The sequence below is a fragment of the Sinohyriopsis cumingii genome, chromosome 7 (genome assembly GCF_028554795.1).
Source record: "Sinohyriopsis cumingii isolate HCF-2022 chromosome 7, ASM2855479v2, whole genome shotgun sequence".
NCBI lineage: Eukaryota > Metazoa > Mollusca > Bivalvia > Unionida > Unionidae > Sinohyriopsis > Sinohyriopsis cumingii.
The window spans coordinates 57,121,362-57,139,844 of record NC_142967.1 but is presented as its reverse complement, the minus strand read 5'-3'; the positions used below and the strand labels follow the sequence as shown (position 1 = coordinate 57,139,844).

Sequence of the window (18,483 nt, the reverse complement as noted above, 5' to 3'; positions counted from 1 at the left end):
GGTACATCTATTATGGTGCTCTGGAGCCTCATTGTTCACATGTACAAAAAAAGTCGTCATTTTCTCAGTAACAGAGAATGCACTTGTATGAAATTTGACATGTAATTGTAGTGAAATATTTCTACTGAGATGTGGACAAACACCGGTCCTGAGTGATATATTAGTTGAAAAAGTATGGCACTTTACACTGTGTAGAGTGGGTGTTGAATTTCTGAGTGGGCGTTTCATAGGTAAATGCAATTGTTTCAGCAAGTGCACTTCCACATGGTGATGGATGACGTACTTGCTAGATCATTGCATGGCATCAAAATGGAAGTTTTTTGCACTGTCAGCTAATTGATTATGTTTGGTAATGTCTTTTCATACTACAAGAGAAGCTTGTAGCTTTATAAATGCCCAGGTAGATTCTGAATTTCATCTTGCACTCGTGTGGTATTGATGGTTCCCCCAAGGTCATTCATTTTTAAGGTACTTTTGACTGCTAGTTTGAACCAGTTTGACCAGTAGTTGGTAAACCAGAATGTACATGCATAGGTTAAGGAAATTGTGTATTCTGACACAATAAAGGTAGTGAAAAACAATGAGAATAGTGATCAGTATCAGATAAAATTTTTTTAACAATACAGTGAATGTAAGCTCACACAACACAAAAAAAAATGAATTTATAAAAAAAATCAATTTACTAAATGGATTTTAAACCAAGGTCCTTGACCCTTGTCTAAAAATAGTGTCATGTTGGTTTGCTGTTTTTTTAGTGCTTTATGGCACTAAAGGGAGTAAAGTACCTTGCCCAAGGGCACACCACAGCACCCAAGGACACACCACAGTACCAAAAGAAACAACACATTGCCTAAGGACACACCACAGTAGCCAATCAAGGCTGATCTGATGTTAGGATTGAAACCTTACCCCTATTTGGCACAATTCAGTGTCACTTATCCATGCACTGAGTCACAATTAATCAAAACAGTGGTCATGAAACTTGTTCTAAATTTCATTGTAATGTAAATGCATCATTGTTCATTGTTTCAGCAGAAAGTACCCAGAGGAGTCCAAAACTCATTCCTGTTTGTGCCCCTAAATTAAAAAATTGATAATTTTGATGATAACATAATTCAGATCTTAGCAAAATAAAAATAAAAAGTATTTTTGCAAAGGAAGGGTTACAGGATATTATAACATAATTTCATTCATACAATGAACTTAAAATATGAACCAAATTTCAAATCTGTTGAAGTGAACATGATGAGAATATTCCCATATGATATGAAAGATGGTATGGAGGAGAATCAGTGCCAAAATTTTATGTTTATATTTTCTATTAATGTATTATTTATGTTTTAATTTGCATTATTCTAGGTTGTTATTTTTTCTGCACATTCTAAGTTGATATTAGTCACATTAGAATACTGCAGTTCAATATCTTAAAAATTCAAATAGTTACTTGTATTATCAATATCTGTAATATGATAGAACATTCTAAACTTTTAACATTACGACTCTAAATATCCTCCCTGCTTTTTGACAATTCATTTGATGGTGTTTTAGTCCATTTGATGATGTGTTAATTACCATTGGTAAAAATAATCCAAAAGTTCCTATCTGCCACATTGAAAGTTAATAATAATAATAATAATAATAATAATAATAATGCATATTGTAATAATGTACAGATAATCAGTGCAATATGTAGTGATAATTAACTTTTCTATAATGACTCCTTATGACAAAAGATGGCATGTTAATCTTTTAGTGAAAATCGTAACTGCCCAGTGACCAGTATATTGCAGATTCTAAGCACAGAATGCATTCATGTATCCCCCATTTGAATTGGTTTGCTTTCTATGTCACGCCAGAGAAAAAACCAGAGAACTTATTTATTGCTCTGGCGATTTGAGCCCAGCTGTATTGGCCAGGTGGTTTGCGCTTTTTGCTAAAACTTAATTATATTCATTTGTTTATTCTTCATTCCTGGCTGTTCATGAATTTGGACTCTTCTTTGATAATCAGATAACAATTCAATATGCTCATGAATTTGGACTCTTCTTTGATAATCAGATAACAGTTCAATATGTTCATGAATATGGACTCTTCTTTGATAATCAGATAACAGTTCAATATGTTCATGAATTTGGACTCTTCTTTGATAATCAGATAACAATTCAATATGTTCCTGAATTTGGACTCTTCTTTGATAATCAGATAACAATTCAACATGTTCGTGAATTTGGACTCTTCTTTGATAATGAGATAACAATTCAATATGTTCATGAATTTGGACTCTTCTTTGATGATCAGATAACAATTCAATATGTTCATGAATTTGGACTCTTCTTTGAAATCATTCAGTAATCAATGTACTATATATACTCACTCGTATGTTGAGTCAAACTGTTAACAACAAAGATCCTGATCTGTCATAGTATAATGCACCTGCAGATCAGGGCCTATGTTATTTTTTCTGCTGATTACTCCTGTCAAATTACAACAACCCTGAACTGCCAGCAAATTATGCAGTTTTCAGTTGGATTTTTCTTGTGAGTGAGTAAAAATATTAGTTACATATGTACATACAGCTATAACCTCATCTAATATACCTTGGCTGAAGTTAAATGCCATTAAATCATATCTACTTTTTGTCTGATTGCCTGACCATCTATCTGTTGTGTAGTTCTGTATGTAACTGTATCTCCTTTTAAACCATTGACTGAAACTTTGATAGAAAGATTTACTTCTCAAGGTGTTGTTGGGCTAAATGTATATGAGGTTTTATATTTTCTGGCCCCCAGGGGTCAGAAGTCACAGTCACCGTAAAAAAATTATTTGAGAGGTAACTGTGTTATTATATATATATAAAATAATACATACACTCCAATTTATTCTGTTAATGCATATCAAATAAACTTTGTGCATTTATACTTAATCTGTGTGTTAATATATATATATATATATATATATATATATATATATATATATATATATATATATATATATATATATATATATATATATATATATATAAAATGTCTGCACCACCATAGTCTGGCCTTCAGATGGGCATGCCCCATTTAAAATAAAAATGGTTAAACACAACTTACTCAAATTCCAAGTGGATTATCCATTATCAGTGACCTACCATTTGATTTTTTTTTTGTGGGGACTTAAGGATTTTCTTGAGCTGGGATTGTTTTAAACCATTAATGCCAAAATGATTAAATTCATGAAATTAAATTTAATGGATATAATAATTTGTTCAGTTGTTGTTGTTCTTACTATTAAACCGAGCAAGAATATTTATTTTGAAGCTATTTGAATGCTGTGATTTTCTTCTCCACCCTCCCCATACAACCCAGTAAACTGTGCAAACATCTAAAAGAGCTGAATCCTACCAGAATGATTACATATTTAATAATTTTGTCACAAGCCTCTCTATTCATATATTCAGGACAGGACTAACAGCCCAATAGGGCTTGATGCCCTTCTTTCATATAATAGCTAAACTACCTACTGGTAAGTGTTCTTTCAGTAGTTAATGTTATTGAAGCTGAGGTCTTTGATATGCTGTTAATGAATCCTCTCTACAGGATAGCATTCATCCACACATTTTTAACTGTACCATTGATAACAAAGTATTAACATTTATTGCATGTATAAATTTCAACATAAATGCTTATATCTTCCCAGAAACCTTGAAATGTGCACAAATAAAAGGTTACACCTCTCTTTAAGAAAAGAAATGGAGGATCAGGGAACTATAGGACATTATCCATTCTACATATATTATCAAAATTATTTGTTGCTGTTGTTGTTGTAGGGTTTTAACGTCATTTTTCAGCACAAGATAGGCTATACATGGCGGCCAGTATAGTTGGTGGAGGAAGAACCCTGGAAAACCCCGGGAAGAACCACCGACCCACAAGAAGCTACTGGCAGGCTTTCTCACGTACCAACGCTGGCCGAGCCTGAGACTCTAACTCTTGCAGACAGAGGTGAGATGGCAGTGATCTGTAACGGTGAGCGCTTTAGACCACTCGGCCGCTCGGGGCCCCTCAAAATTATTTGAAAAGCAAGTAGCTAAGCAAGATTATGAATTACTTGAAACTTGCTTTATTTTTCATATATATGAGGCAGTAGTCTTGGGTGGCTGAGTGGTCTAAGGTACTTGCCTTTACAGATAATGTACCAACAAAGGTACGTGACAAAGTAGGCCATTAGCTTCATCTGGGTTTCTGTTTCATCTGTCTTCCAGGGTTCTTCCTCCACCAGATATACCAACTGTCATGTCCTAAAAACTGGCCTTAAACCCACACAACATCCATTTATCATAACGCATAATCAGGATTTTGAATATATCCAACAAATTAACATATTATGCAACAAAAAATGGGTAATGCTTCTTTGACTTGGATTGTTTCCATTTACTGTACTTTTAAAGAACCTTAGGTCTAGCTGATCATGAAATTTTAGTTCAGGTTTAAATCATACTTCAATCAAAGGTCTCATCAAATAACCATTGGCAATATTGGCTTTGCAAACTCAAACTATTCATGCAGGGATACCTCAAGGCTCTGTTTTACACCCTCTGCTGTTTCTTATTCACCATTTGATTTTGGAGGGGCATTTTCATTCCAACTGAATGTTATTGTATAAACATTAACACTGTGGCATGTTTAACTTTATATAAGTGGATTTTGTAAAGGTTCTAAAGAGTCAGCACAAAAAAAATGATTCCAATTCCAATGTAACTGCATTACCAAACTGCATCATTGCTGAAATACAGTAGATAATGTACATGTATCAGCACTGTTTCAACTTTTAATTGCATCATTGCTGAAATACAGTAGTGTACTTGTATCAGTGCTATGTTACAACAGTTAATTGCATCATTGCTGAAATACAGTAGATAATGTACATGTATCAGTGCTGTTTCAACTTTTAATTGCATCATTGCTGAAATACAGTAGTGTACATGTATCAGTGCTATGTTACAACAGTTAATTGCATCATTGCTGAAATAAAGTAGTGTACATGTATCACTGCCATGTTACAACAGTTAATTGCATCATTGCTGAAACTGTAGATAGTGTACATGTATCAGCAATATGTTACTACAGCTGATGTACAAATGCTATGGTACAATATTTATGTCTGTTTCAAAATGGTTCCCATATTACATGTACTAGTGCCAAATCTCAAACACTAGAATTAAGATTGATATTACAGTGGTACCTTGGGTTACGAACTTAATTCGTTCCAGAACTCGGTTTGTAACCCGAAATGTTTGTAACCCGAAACATTGAAATCAATGAAATAGAGACAATCCGTTTCAAGATGAAAGAATCGTTCTTTTTATTAACATCCGGTCGTTTACCTGACAAAACGCAAAGAATACGTGTACTTCACGTATTAAATAAAGAGAAAGAAAACAACCAAATAAATTAAATGTAAAATAAAAAAAGATTTAGTCCATCTTTCTTACCAAGAAAACGATCATGGGAAATTTGTCACTTTGTTTGCTATTCTGAATCATTAGTTTCAGGAGTTTCTTGTCACTGTTTCTTGGCAGCCAACTGGGAATCTTTCTGCACCAAGAAACTATCAAGGGAAATTTGTCGCTTCCTTTGCTGGAGAATCTTTCTGAAGTGGGCCATCGCGTTATCATTCATCAGGTTTACTGCCCTGTTAGCAACAAGTTTGTTTGGATGATGGTTCACAATGAAGTCTTTGACGTCTGCCCACTTGCTGCAAATTTCTTTAATCCTGGCAGTTGAAACGGTCACTGGCTCCTCATCATCGGATGACTGCTCCTCCTTTAATGTCTTTAGCTGTTATTCTGAAGATCCACAAGCTCATCTGTAGTGAGCTCTCCACTGTGGTGTAGTAAGGCCAATGAAAGCGAGGCTGTGCACGCGTGCAAAACTAGGCTACTAGGCTAGCGCCAAACGATGTTAGTACTGTGTGGCCTTCGTTTGTACTGTACGCGATCGTTTGTCTCCAACGTTAAACCTTGCTCTCTCTCTCTCTCACCTTTGTTCGTAACCCAATTCGTTACCCGAGACAAAAAATTTTTGAAGTTGTTGTTTGTAACCCGAATTGTTCGTAACCTGAGGCGTTCATAACCCGAGGTACCACTGTAATGTACTAGTGCCAAATCTCAAAACGCTAGTATCAATGAATGATATTAGTGTACTAGTGCCAAATCTCAAACACTAGAATAAAAATATTATATTAGTGTACTAGTGCCAAATCTCAGACACTAGAAGCAAAGAATGGTATTAGTGACAAGGGCTGCACCACTTTCAGACTTGCAGAGAAATGCTTGAGAATTGCACATTTAAATATAAAATATGTCTTCTTAAAACTAGATGAATTGAAGGTTGTTATGTACAAGAAGTGGTTAGTTTTCATCTTGGGCATTTGTGGAACTTTAGTTTCAAATGCTAATAATTATGAAAAGCTACAGGTTAATGGATTGGAGTTAGAAAGACCCAGTAGAGAAAATCAGAAGAGAGGAAGTGAAATTATTATAAAAGGTGACCTAAATACTGACTTCTTGAAGACCCCTGCAGAATATTTTATTTTGTAATTTCAAACAGTTAATTTCTTGGGTAACTTTAGTCACTCCAGAATCTGAGAGTCCAGTAGACCACATTTAAACCAACAGACAGTTAGTGATCATTATATATCACTTGACATCACACCAGAATTACCAACAAGGGCAGTTCATAATAAAATAACAGATTTAATTTTTTAAATAAAATAAACTAATTCATGAACCTGTCAGTGTAGAGGACACATACTGTCATTGAAAAATGGCACTGTTATTTCTTTGCTTTCAAGTACTAATGGGGGAACTAATGTTAAAGAAGATTTTTTTTTATTTACGTGCAAGCAATAGAAGAAAACAAGGTTAGTGATGAAATATGGAAGTTATCTCAGTGAGTTAAGTAAAATATTAATTCCTTCACCTCAACTAAGTACAGTATGAAGGTACTACTGCAAAGTCAGTGAGAGAAATTGCAGATGTTTTTAACAAATACTTGGTTTTGTGAGGTATAACACCATTTATCAGCACATGGCAGGCTTGGCAGCCATTTTATTTGGCAGATGAAGAACCTGAGAAGATGCCAGGAAGAATCACCAATCTAGAGGAAGCTTTCTCACATTCCCACATTCGTTGAGCTGAGACATGAACTCATATGGACAAAGTTGTGATGTGTTAGTGATTTGTAAAGGTGAGTGCCTTAGATCACTCTGCCACTCAGGGCCCCAGTTTTGTGCTAAAAATGGAAATTTTAAGGAGCACTTGTGTGTCAAGATATCAGGTAAACCTTTTTTATCTCTTCATTTTATTCAGAAACAGAAGTAAATGTTAAATATGAATGAGCCTAAATGTCAATAGAGCTGCAGAAGTAGATTGTATTGGATCAGAGTTGTTGAAACATTCAGTACAAGTAATTGCCAAGTCTGTAACATGTAATTAGCTTAAGTGTTAAGACGAATAAATATCCAGATTTTTAAAATGTGTTAAATTAGATTTGTTTTGTATATCTTGCTTTTAACGGTACTTGTAACACATTATTGGCTATTAACATGCCAAGGAAATGAGAGATAATGTTTCTCCCAATGACACACCAAGGCTGTTGGACCTGGGCAGGTATCAGACCTGTGACCATTGAACTGTGAGTCTGATACTTGACCAACTGAGTGATTGGGGTTATCAGCTAAAGTGAAACCCATCTATTAGTGTGAAGTAAAGGATGATTCCAGTAACTACAGGCCAATTTCAGTCAAACCTACACTGTCTGAAGTCTTTGAAAAACATGTTGCTAACCTTTAATAATTGAAAATAATCATTTCTGCAATGAGCAGTCTGGTTCTAGGAATTCCCATTATTACTTATAAAACCCACTCCTACATATTAAAGAGTGATGACCAGTCTGAGTGCATTTCTTGCAATGAGCAGTCTGGTTCTAGGAATTCCCATTATTACTTATAAAACCCACTCCTTCATATTAAAGAGTGACAACCTGTCTGAGTGCATTTCTTGCAATGAACCATCACCATGAAGCACTCTGATAATTGTTTTGATCTGCACCCTTGTAACTTGCCATTCTTAATACAATGTTCAGCACATGAAGGAGCTTTTTGTTAGAGTATATGTGTCTTGTATTTTAACTTTCTTGAAGAAAGTTAACATTTCTTCTAAAATATAGCTTATGTGCAACCTGTTTCCTCTGAGTATTTTTAAACAACATAATTACTGTTAATTACCCTATTTTATCTTTTTTTAAAATCTAATGACCCTTTATATACATCATTTACATTCTGTTCATTGGGAACCTTCACATTGTATCCCACCATCTCATCAATGTTTTTTTAAATATTTTTATTGCTCATTGGTTATAAACCGTTTTGATTGGTAAATCTTTATTATATAATGTTTATTATGGCACCATACAGTGCTGGTGTGCCATAAAATCTACAATCAACGAACAACAAAGCCCAGAAATTGGATCACATGGACCAAAAACACTTAATTTAAATCTTAAGAATACAACCATTGAAAATGTTTCTAACCATAAACTTCATTGGCTTTAACATGTCAATAAAATATCTAAATTGATTGCTTCTAACATAGCACTGCTTGCCAAAATGAAGAAAATACTTTCTTTGTGAAGTCAGAATCCTACTATTTTAATGCATATATTCAACCACTGCTAGATTATTGTCTTAATATATGGGGAAACTGTTCCAGACAAGACCTTGACAGGATTTTAATCTTGAAATAAAAGAAGCATATATACTTCTTAATAAACCTTTTAATTTTTTTTAGATTCCTTGGTGAGGAAAGAAAGCGTGTGTGTGATTTGGATTTTTAACATAACTTTAACAATTTTTCAGTCATATCACTACGATGTCTGCAGTGTGGCAGTTTATAGTGATGTCTAGCACTGGGGCATGATACCGCAGACATATAGCATCATGTCCCACCCAGTCACATTATCCTGACACATGGTTGAGCAGACCTAACACTGCTAAACCTCTTAATGCTGAGCAGCAAGCAAGACATCTGCTACTACCATTTTTAAAAGTCTTTGGTAAGACTCGGCTGGGGTTTGAATCTGTGATGTCCTGCATCCAAGGCAGATGCTCTGTGTCACCGGAGTGGTCTGGTGAAAAATTAGGTTGGATGTAAATGTACCAAAGAACTGATTAAAATTAAGCTTTTTAGTATATTAAGTTCAAAATCAAAGGTTCCCAACCTTTTTTCTTGCTGCAACCCTAAGTTGGCAACCAACAGGACCCCCCAGTTTCTTCTGATGACCCTTTGTAACAATACTGACCTGCCTCCCCCCCCAGCCATGGGTTCACAGCCTGAGGTTGGAAACTGTTACTGTAAATGGAACTGCAAAACAATATCTGTCGAAATGTTGAACTAAATACAGCATACATGTAAACTAGAAGCTTGCAGTCTCTTTTTTGCCTGAAAATGTAAGGAGGTTAAGGAGAGCTTTACAATTTTAGAGGTTCTTGGCTGGAACAGCTTGTTTTTGGGTAAAGTCTCTTAATGCTTTTAAAAATGTGTTTACTACATGTTCAATAAGAAATAGGTATTCTGTTTCAGCAAGTGTTAAATAATGTATAGAAATTGAGTGCATTGGAGAGAAATCCTCAGGGGAGAATATATTTTTAATGATTGAGTTGCATTCTTTAAATAAATAAATAAATTATTATTAGTATTAATTGATCAGTACACTTCAAAAGTTTAAATTGATACGATTGAGTCATTAAAAAAAAAGACTATTAGGAATGTTTTGTTGTCTGTGTTACCCCTTTTGGGTTATTTTTAATTCTGGAAAAATTTTCTGTATTCTGTGCTTGTAGTGTTGCATGCAATAGGGCTAACCTTGAAGTGTAGAGATTTTTCCATTTGTGTAAATTTGATGATAATTCTTCAGTTGTTAAACTGGCAAAATGAAATTAAAGATGAATGTCATAAGAGTAACTGAGTTCTGATTTCCTAAGCGCTTTGTGGTCAGTTATTACACTTTTACACCAGTAATTGCTATAATGAAGAAGTACAAGTGTTTGTTTATGATTGACTTTGAATGGAAAGGTTTATTATTGTAATTATACCAAACTATTCATGGACATTTTATATAGAATCATCCTTTCACTTCCTTCAGTATAGCTAAATTGTGGTTACCATGTGCCATCCAGGCTGACTAGCTATGTCAGTTTTAGAATAGAAGACTGACTATGTCAGTGCCAGAATAGAAGGGCTTCATTGTTGGTGTTGTGGGATTAACATAATTTTTCAGCACACAACAGGCTATACATGGTGGCCAGTATGTCTAGTGGAGGAAGACCCACCGGCCTATGGGTAACCACTGCAAGCTTTCTGATATGCCTGTGTTAGCCAACTCCAAGACTTGAACCCGTAATGGCGAGTGCTTTAAACCATTGCTTCCTGGGACCCTTGAAGGACTTCGTCATTTTGCTGTTCAGATTACATCATTTAGGTGTTGTCAACATTGCTGCAGGCTAAATTAGTAGAAATAGTTTTTACAAATTGCAATTTTCAAAGTATTTTCTATGCATTTTCAGTTCTCATCAACTACTGATTACTGATCTAGCAATCAGTAAAGATGTTACAAGAGATGAATGGATATAGCTCTATAATTTTTTTATATAAAGAAACATATACAGTGAACCATGTCTGTAAGGGATATTTCAAGAACCACAATAAATTGTCCTTTCTGGACATGTGACCTTTATATATATTTGGATGTAAAAAGTGGTTATAGGTAGAGGAGATATGATCTGTATATGTTGTTCTTGGTGAGCAGATGTTCTTTGTATGAGGTAAAAATGATCATAACTATAGAAGTGATTTGTATATACTATCCTTTATGAACACATATTCTTTGTCGCGGAGGTAAAAATGAGCATAAATATACCGTGTCTACTTGCTTATAAGTCGAATCCAACTGCAAACTGCACAGACCAGATTTGCTGTCAAATAATGTGCCAGCAGGTCTGAGTCTTTACAGTTTGATAGGACTAGTCAGAAGAACAAACAATATAGACCCAGATCTGCAGGCATATTATGCTATGACAGATCAGGATCTTTGTTGTTTGCAGTTTGAGTTAACTTATAAGCAGGTACAGACAGGTTTCAGTGTCATTTTGATATAATACTTCTGCTTACAAAATTTTAATAGTGTAAATTTCAGAACAGTAAAGTTCATCACGGAGAGTACACAGCAACAATATTTTAAACTGTGTTCCAGTCACATGTATATAGCTCTTATAACCTGTTGATTATAACCTACGAGTATTGCTAGATTCATACGCGTAAATTGCTTTTTATGTGTAATCAAAATGTAATGCAGAAATTTTCAAACAACTTACCTCATGTTGGTATGTATCAAATGCCGTTAGCAGTACTCAGTTTGTCCCGGCACTTTCCAGAAATGTTATAACTATTGGAAACCCACCCTGTAAGTATCCAATACTTTTCTGACCCATCAACTTAAACCATGGGTGATAATCCACTACACTCTGTTATCACCCTTGGCTACCTGTTTTGAAATTTCTTTGTAATTTATGAGTAGGGTGTGCATAAACAAAAATGTACATCATCAACAGCGCCATGTAACAATCGGCAACACATCAATGAAAGTGCTCATTTTATTGATTCTCTGTTTAGAATAGAAACTTTGATTTTCTCATTGACTGTGTTTAGAAGAGAAACGTTGATTGGCTCATTGAGACAGAGTCAAAGGCCATGTTGGGACACCATGCATTGCCAGAATTTTGTACCTGTGTTCATAGTAATTTATTAAGCAGGTTTATGCATAGTCATGAAAATGAGGAAATCTCGGCACAGGATGATAATCATACATATCACGTTGTCGCTCATCATGGCTTGTGTTATTGCACTTAAAAAGACAGATTTGCACCTGGCACAGGTACCCAAACTTTAGAATGGAGGTCAAAACGGCAAGTGCTGTGATACTTATTTTACTAACATATAATTCTAGTTTGATTTGTTACAAGTTATTCTAACTTTGGACCTATCTTTTTAGTGTAACCTTGTAAGCGGAAACCATTTTACCACTTTTTCATTTTTAGTTTTTAATGGTATCGACTATATTGCACTGAGGAAATGAGAAAAAGGTTCCTTTCCAAAAGACACACTCAGGCAGACATCCTAGGCTGGGTGGGTGGGTGGGTATTGAATGTGTGACCCCTGGATTACAAGTCTGATGTTCTACCATCTGACCTACCATGACTCCTGCTATCTGATCAAGGAAAATAATTTTTGGATTGCATGTTTATACGCATATTAGATGACTAATTAAACTTATTTTCCCATGTAAGTGGCCATTTTTTTGTAAGCTTTTTCCAGCGTTCATGACATTCATGATCTTGTTGGCAAATATAAGTGACTGACTTATCCCATGGAGGTTTTAGGGGCTAATGGTAAGTGGATAAGCAGTTTCAGTGTATGTTTTTAGAAGTTTATATGCCTGTATTGTTTCTTTTTAAGGTGATCATGGAACCTTGACAAGAGCCTGTAGAGGCATTTTTATCAGAGACAGGTAAGTTGCTGCTTTTGTCACTACTGAATGATGTTGTTTCCTGCTTCAATAAAGTCACATATCACTTTTCCTGTGGCAACTGAGGCAGTATACTCTGTGTTAATGTATAATTACACATCAGTTAGAAGGAAAGATCAGTAGTCGCATGGTGTTTTAGTAGAGTGGAGGAGAATTTCCAACCTGTGTGATTCTGAGTCGCCTTTTCACTAATGGTGTCAAACAGTGTTTCAGTATTCTCATCCTCACTGCTAAAACGCTAACAAAAATATAATTGGCACAAACAACAAAGTATTAACATTGCCTTTGGATGGAATTCATTTGAATGTAAATTAGCCATGAGGAGATGTAATAGAGAGTATTTACAACAGTCTAACTTCACAGAAGCTTCCTGAAAGGCACAGAAAACTATTTTATAACAGTTACATATGACCCTATTTAGACTACTGTAATACAGTATGGGGTAATTCAAATGATAAAAACATAGCAAAGCTGGCACATCTTCAAAAAAGAGCATTGGGCTAATATCAATCCAGAAAGAAAGCAAGGAAAATTTAGAAAGAAAGCAAGGAAAATTTAGCTCGTAAGTTTAAAATATTACCTATTAAAGACCGAATCTATTTCAGAAAAGCCAAATTAATGTACAGGATATCCCATAATAGTGCTCCTGAATATTTACAGTCACTATTCCAGTGTAGGCTACCAGGTAATATTCCCCACCTGTGATCCATGTCTACCAAACAGTCTAAAATTCCGAAACCAAAAAAGGAGTTATTTAAAAAAAGTTTCCAGTACTCTGAGATTAGAAATGCCCACTCTATTTCCTTCTTCCAAACCCAATACATCCAGTGGCTTCAGAGATGCAGCTAAAATAAATTAATTCCTTTTGTATGAGGGCCTCAGGGTAGATTAGTTCTTAGCTAATTGTGTTATCCTTTTTAAATAAGGTCTTAATTATTATTATTATTGTTATTGCACTTAGTCGATGGGGTTTGGATGGAGAGAGGAATTTAAAACACTTCTATGTCCTTCTTTGACAGCTTGGATAATGACATGGGTGATCTAGATATGGTGAACTCCGACCATATTTTACAGCTATGTACTTATTCTTGGCCATGGTTAGTTATGTCTCAATAATAAAATATTTAAATTATATGGATAAGCTTTTGATTTCTTGTAGCAACTACAAGTTTTACTCATCAGGAATTTTGAAATGTGGGCACCACATTATTTTTTCGTATTACCCAATTATCATCTTATTATGTATATTTGTTTTAATTATCTGATTTAATTGTTTGTAAGTTTTATAATAGAATATAACCTTTGTTTTGGAGAAATAATCACAGTTTTGGGCTTTTTCTTTACACTGGAAAGTGTTGTATCGTTTGGAGTTATTTCAAATTACTTGGATTCAAAAGAATTAATTCTTTTTTCCTGGAAAATATGTGTGCTCATATAAAATTCTTGAACAAGGACAGCTTTTATAAAAATTTATTCAGATTTCCAAAACCAGAGTGATATTTCTTGTTTCTACAAGGAGCTGTAGACTTCAACACTACAGGTTACAGCATACGTCATCGTCTAACATCTTGGATTCTTCATCGGGACTTGAACTTGAAATTATTTGAACATTTTGTTATTAGGACTTCTAAAATTTTATTTGTGGATTATTGTTGGAATATTTTTGGATTTGATTCTTAAAACTGTAAGTTCATATTCCCCTCATTTTTACAGAATTTTTTAAAATATATTTTTCAAAGCTTGTTGTTTTCACTTTTTCTTGTGTTACTGTTTATTCGAGCCTAAGCACGTAACATAAGAATCTGGGGGGGTCGGGTTAATGGAATGACCTACTTAGGTGATTAGCCAATAAAATGCTGAGAATTTTCAGAATATGGGGAATGGATTAATGAGTTTCCCTGGCTGGTATTGTTTTAGTTCAAGAACTTTTACCTAAACATTCTCTCTCTCTTTCTCAATTAGACATGTCCTCACCTTTTCTACCTATCGATTTATCTGTCTACATACATTTTCATGTCTGTTTTTGTTCTGCTTACTATATCTTCGTTCTGTTTCTCATCTACATATCTACCTACCTGTATTATTTACATATATTTTGATAAATTTAAATATCAGATTATGGCTATAAGATGCACACAAAGTAAAAAGAAAGCAAAAGTTAAAATAAATATAATGTGATTTCCTTAATAAAAACCATATCTTATGTTATCTTATGTTTTTACTCATATTGGGATTTTATGTTTGGAGCAAGCCAGGCTTCCAAATGGCAGTTTCAAATTTCCAGCCCAAAAATTTGTTAATCCCTCTGAATGGTTATATAACTGTGGACACTCACATGGCATGGTAAGGGCCAGTATTGAACTCTGACATTTCTGGTTGCAAGTCCAGTACACCAACCAGTGAACCACTTTGTTTCTCAAACATATTCAGGAATACATAGAAAGAATTTGAATCCCAGAACTTTACCTTTCCGGGTGGAAATATTTCCAAATCATCTCCTTGCCCAAAATCAACGTTGCTTAAAAATCAGGATTTTCCTTTTTATTCTATATAATATCCTGGGCAAGTGAAAATTTTACTGCTGCTTGCTGTACAGTCAATTTTCCACCAGTGTTTTTAAATTAGAGCTATTTAAACTTTGCAAATCATGTGTAATCACTGTGCATTTATAGTGGTGTATTCGCTTGTAAGTGAAGTCCAACTGCAAAGTGAACAGACCCAGATCTATGGTTGCATAATATGATGACATATCTGGGTTTATACAGTTTGTTAGCAGTAATAGGTAGAACCAACTGCATAGACCCAGATCTGACAGCACATTAGGCCAAAAAACTATGTGTGTTTCCAAATCAGGATAGGTATGTATTTGTTTTTTAAACATGATATATATTATAATGATTAGTACATATAATGTAGTAAGCACTTAAAGTACTGGGATAAACCAGCTCAGTTTGATGCACAAAATCATTTTTAAAGAAAGTTAAAAACCTTTTTTTTAACCCCAGTTAAAAAAAAGTGCTAGGGTTGGCAACGAAAAAGATATGGACTGTCAGCCAACTGGAAACATTTTTTTGGGGCATTGTGCAATGGCATGGCTTAGTCTGTGCACTTAACAGTTGGACTCCACTTATAAACAAGTATACATGAGATATGCCTTGAGAGTGATCTCATGAGAAACAATTTATAAGATTTTTTTAAAAAAGTCATTACTTCAGCGGTCATACATTTACCTGTGTGGTGGACACAGTGACAGCTTGTCATATATAAGTTAGTCAATATTGGCCATTTTCATTAGGTCATACAGAAACAAAATCAATTTACTCAAAGGATAGACAGTGACAGAAAACTTGTTTTTGCTTTCTTTCATTGAATGTTTTATATTTCTTGAGCATCAAAATTTTTATTTCATTTGAATACTGAATGTAATCATGAGTAAAATCTATTAGTTTTAGTCCAAAATGGCTGCTAGCGGTCTCATTTTAAAAGAGGTCTTTAACATGCAGTAAGATTCTTAATTAGAATATTGATACAGTTTCCATGGTCTCCATGCAGATTCCAAGTTCTTTCTATGGAAATTTGTTATATGGATAATTTTCCAATGCTGGAAAATACTGTTTTGTTCATAGAATGGGTTAGACATTTCCATCTTGTTCATGGAGGAAGTTGACATTTTCCATGCAGACCAATAGATAGGAAATAGACTTGAAAATTTCCATGTATTGAGTGTTGTACATGAGAACACAAAATATTTGCAAATGTTAAGCCAGTTCTTTTGGGTGATTAAAAAGTTCACTTACATTATTATATATACCAGTTGTAGATATTTCTGCACAAGGACAAGACATGGTACCAGTGCCTCACAAATACAGTTCATTAGAGAATTTGCAGACTCAACATTTCTAGTAGAGTTAATGATTTTGTTTATGATCTGTAATTTTTACACACAGACAGTGTACAATTCAAGATTGGATCGCCATTTATAGCTTAGAAGTAACTTTTATAACTTTTTATAACTTTTTCTGTTCGTAGAAAATGTTAAGGAAAAACAAATGTGATTTTATGAATTGGCATACTTAAGGCTGTGTTAATGGTACATTAATTTAAAATGCCTAAATGTTTGTCAGCGCTTTGCATTTCCATAAAAGTCAGGTAAAATCGAAATAAACTCACCAGGCCCCAATTTCACAAAACTTGTCAACTTGAGTGCACACTCAAGGTCAAAATTGTAATAACCTACAGTAATAACCTATATCAAACTGAAATACAAAAAGTTTGAAGTGCCAACACATTTAAGTACATATATCTTTTATGTTTTTTTGTTTTGTAGTAGTTTAACAAATATGAGATCTTTGAGAAGTAATTTTAAGTTTCAGTGTGCACACTCAAGTTTGGGAGTTTCAGGAATATGTGAATAGAGGGTTAGAATTCATGACCTAGCTGTAACTGTTTGCCTTTCTTTCAGAATTATTGGATTATATTTGCTAATAGCTTTCTCAATTACTACTGAAAAAACAGATGGCTGCAGGGAAAGAAAATGTCTATCTTTCCCTGGACTGTTGCAGTTGAATTGTTTGGATAAGAGATGTTGTGTGACTTAGCACAGGCTTTAAGTATTGTCCCAGGCATTTGATTGTATATGGTGATTCCTGTTTTTTGTGCATGTTGTTGTTGTCTTTTTCCAGGTTAGAAAAAACTGAAACAAAATTCTTGATACAAATAAGTTCATACTTCACTTATTTTTCATGCTACCAACCCATATGTAATGAACTGGGTCCTATGCTATCCAAAGACAATGTCAGGGTTTCCAGCTTTTTCTTTGCATTTCAAGTTCCCAAGCTTTTTCCATTGACAAACAAATCTGTCCATGGCAAATGTCAGGGTTTCCAGCTTTTTCTTTGCATTTCAAGTTCCCAAGCTTTTTCCATTGACAAACAAATCTGTCCATGGCAAATGAGCAGCTGGAAAACTTAGTTAATAAATTTATGTAATCACTTGAAATTATCCGTGGGCAGATCTCCAAGATTCTGAACAAGGCTTCATGGCATTTGGTCATTTAGCATGGATTAAGGGCATGTATTAATACATGTATGTCAGACTTGTGAATTGACAGATTGTATTTAAGCAACCACTGTGTTGTATTGATGTTTTTGAATAGCCTGGGTGAAAAAGGCTACCAGTATAAACTGGATCTCTTGTATAAGCCTTCAGAATTTTTTGTGTCTTTCATTGTGACTGTTAGAGTTGTTGAATAGCAGATATATATATATATATATATATATATATATATATATATATATATATATATATATATATATATATATATATATATATATATATATATATATATATATATATATGGTATACTGGTAGGTAATTAGGGAGCTGCCTAAATGGTACAATGCATAAAATTAATTTTTATAAAGATTACAATTTAGGAGCAGATGATTTCATTTACATTTTTTTTGTGGACACCTGGTACCCCCATTCCAGCATATCTCTATTTGTTATGAGTTACTCATTTTCCACAACTTACAATGGCTTTTATGTCTGACTTTTCTGACACTGAATCCAAAGCTTATTGATATTTGGGGTGTATTTTATTTTATATATAATAATTTGAAGAAATTTTTTTAATTTTGATTGGGTTCAGCTTGTACTTTTCTGTCTATATGTAGTATGATTTAAAAATATTGCCAATTTATGGATTTCTAGTCTCCTTAACTTTGGGCATAAAATCCCATATTTAAGTTACCTTGCCTTTTTAGACCTTTATATCTCAACCCTTTTTTAATTTGCTCCAATAGAGAGCACAAATGTCTGTATCAAGGCTTCTTTAATGGTAGAGATTGAAATT

At 34.1% G+C, this 18,483-nt stretch overlaps 1 protein-coding gene across 2 annotated transcripts in view; it reads left to right on the top strand.

The window, feature by feature from the left end:
- LOC149795316 (uncharacterized) overlaps window positions 1-18,483 on the top strand; it is a 137,802-nt gene that overhangs the window by 13,000 nt on the left and 106,319 nt on the right. For both annotated transcript variants that reach the window (XM_089965068.1, XM_089965070.1), the window contains exon 2: window positions 12,560-12,611. The gene's annotated coding sequence lies outside the window, so the exon portion shown is untranslated. The remainder of the gene's footprint in view (window positions 1-12,559; window positions 12,612-18,483) is intronic.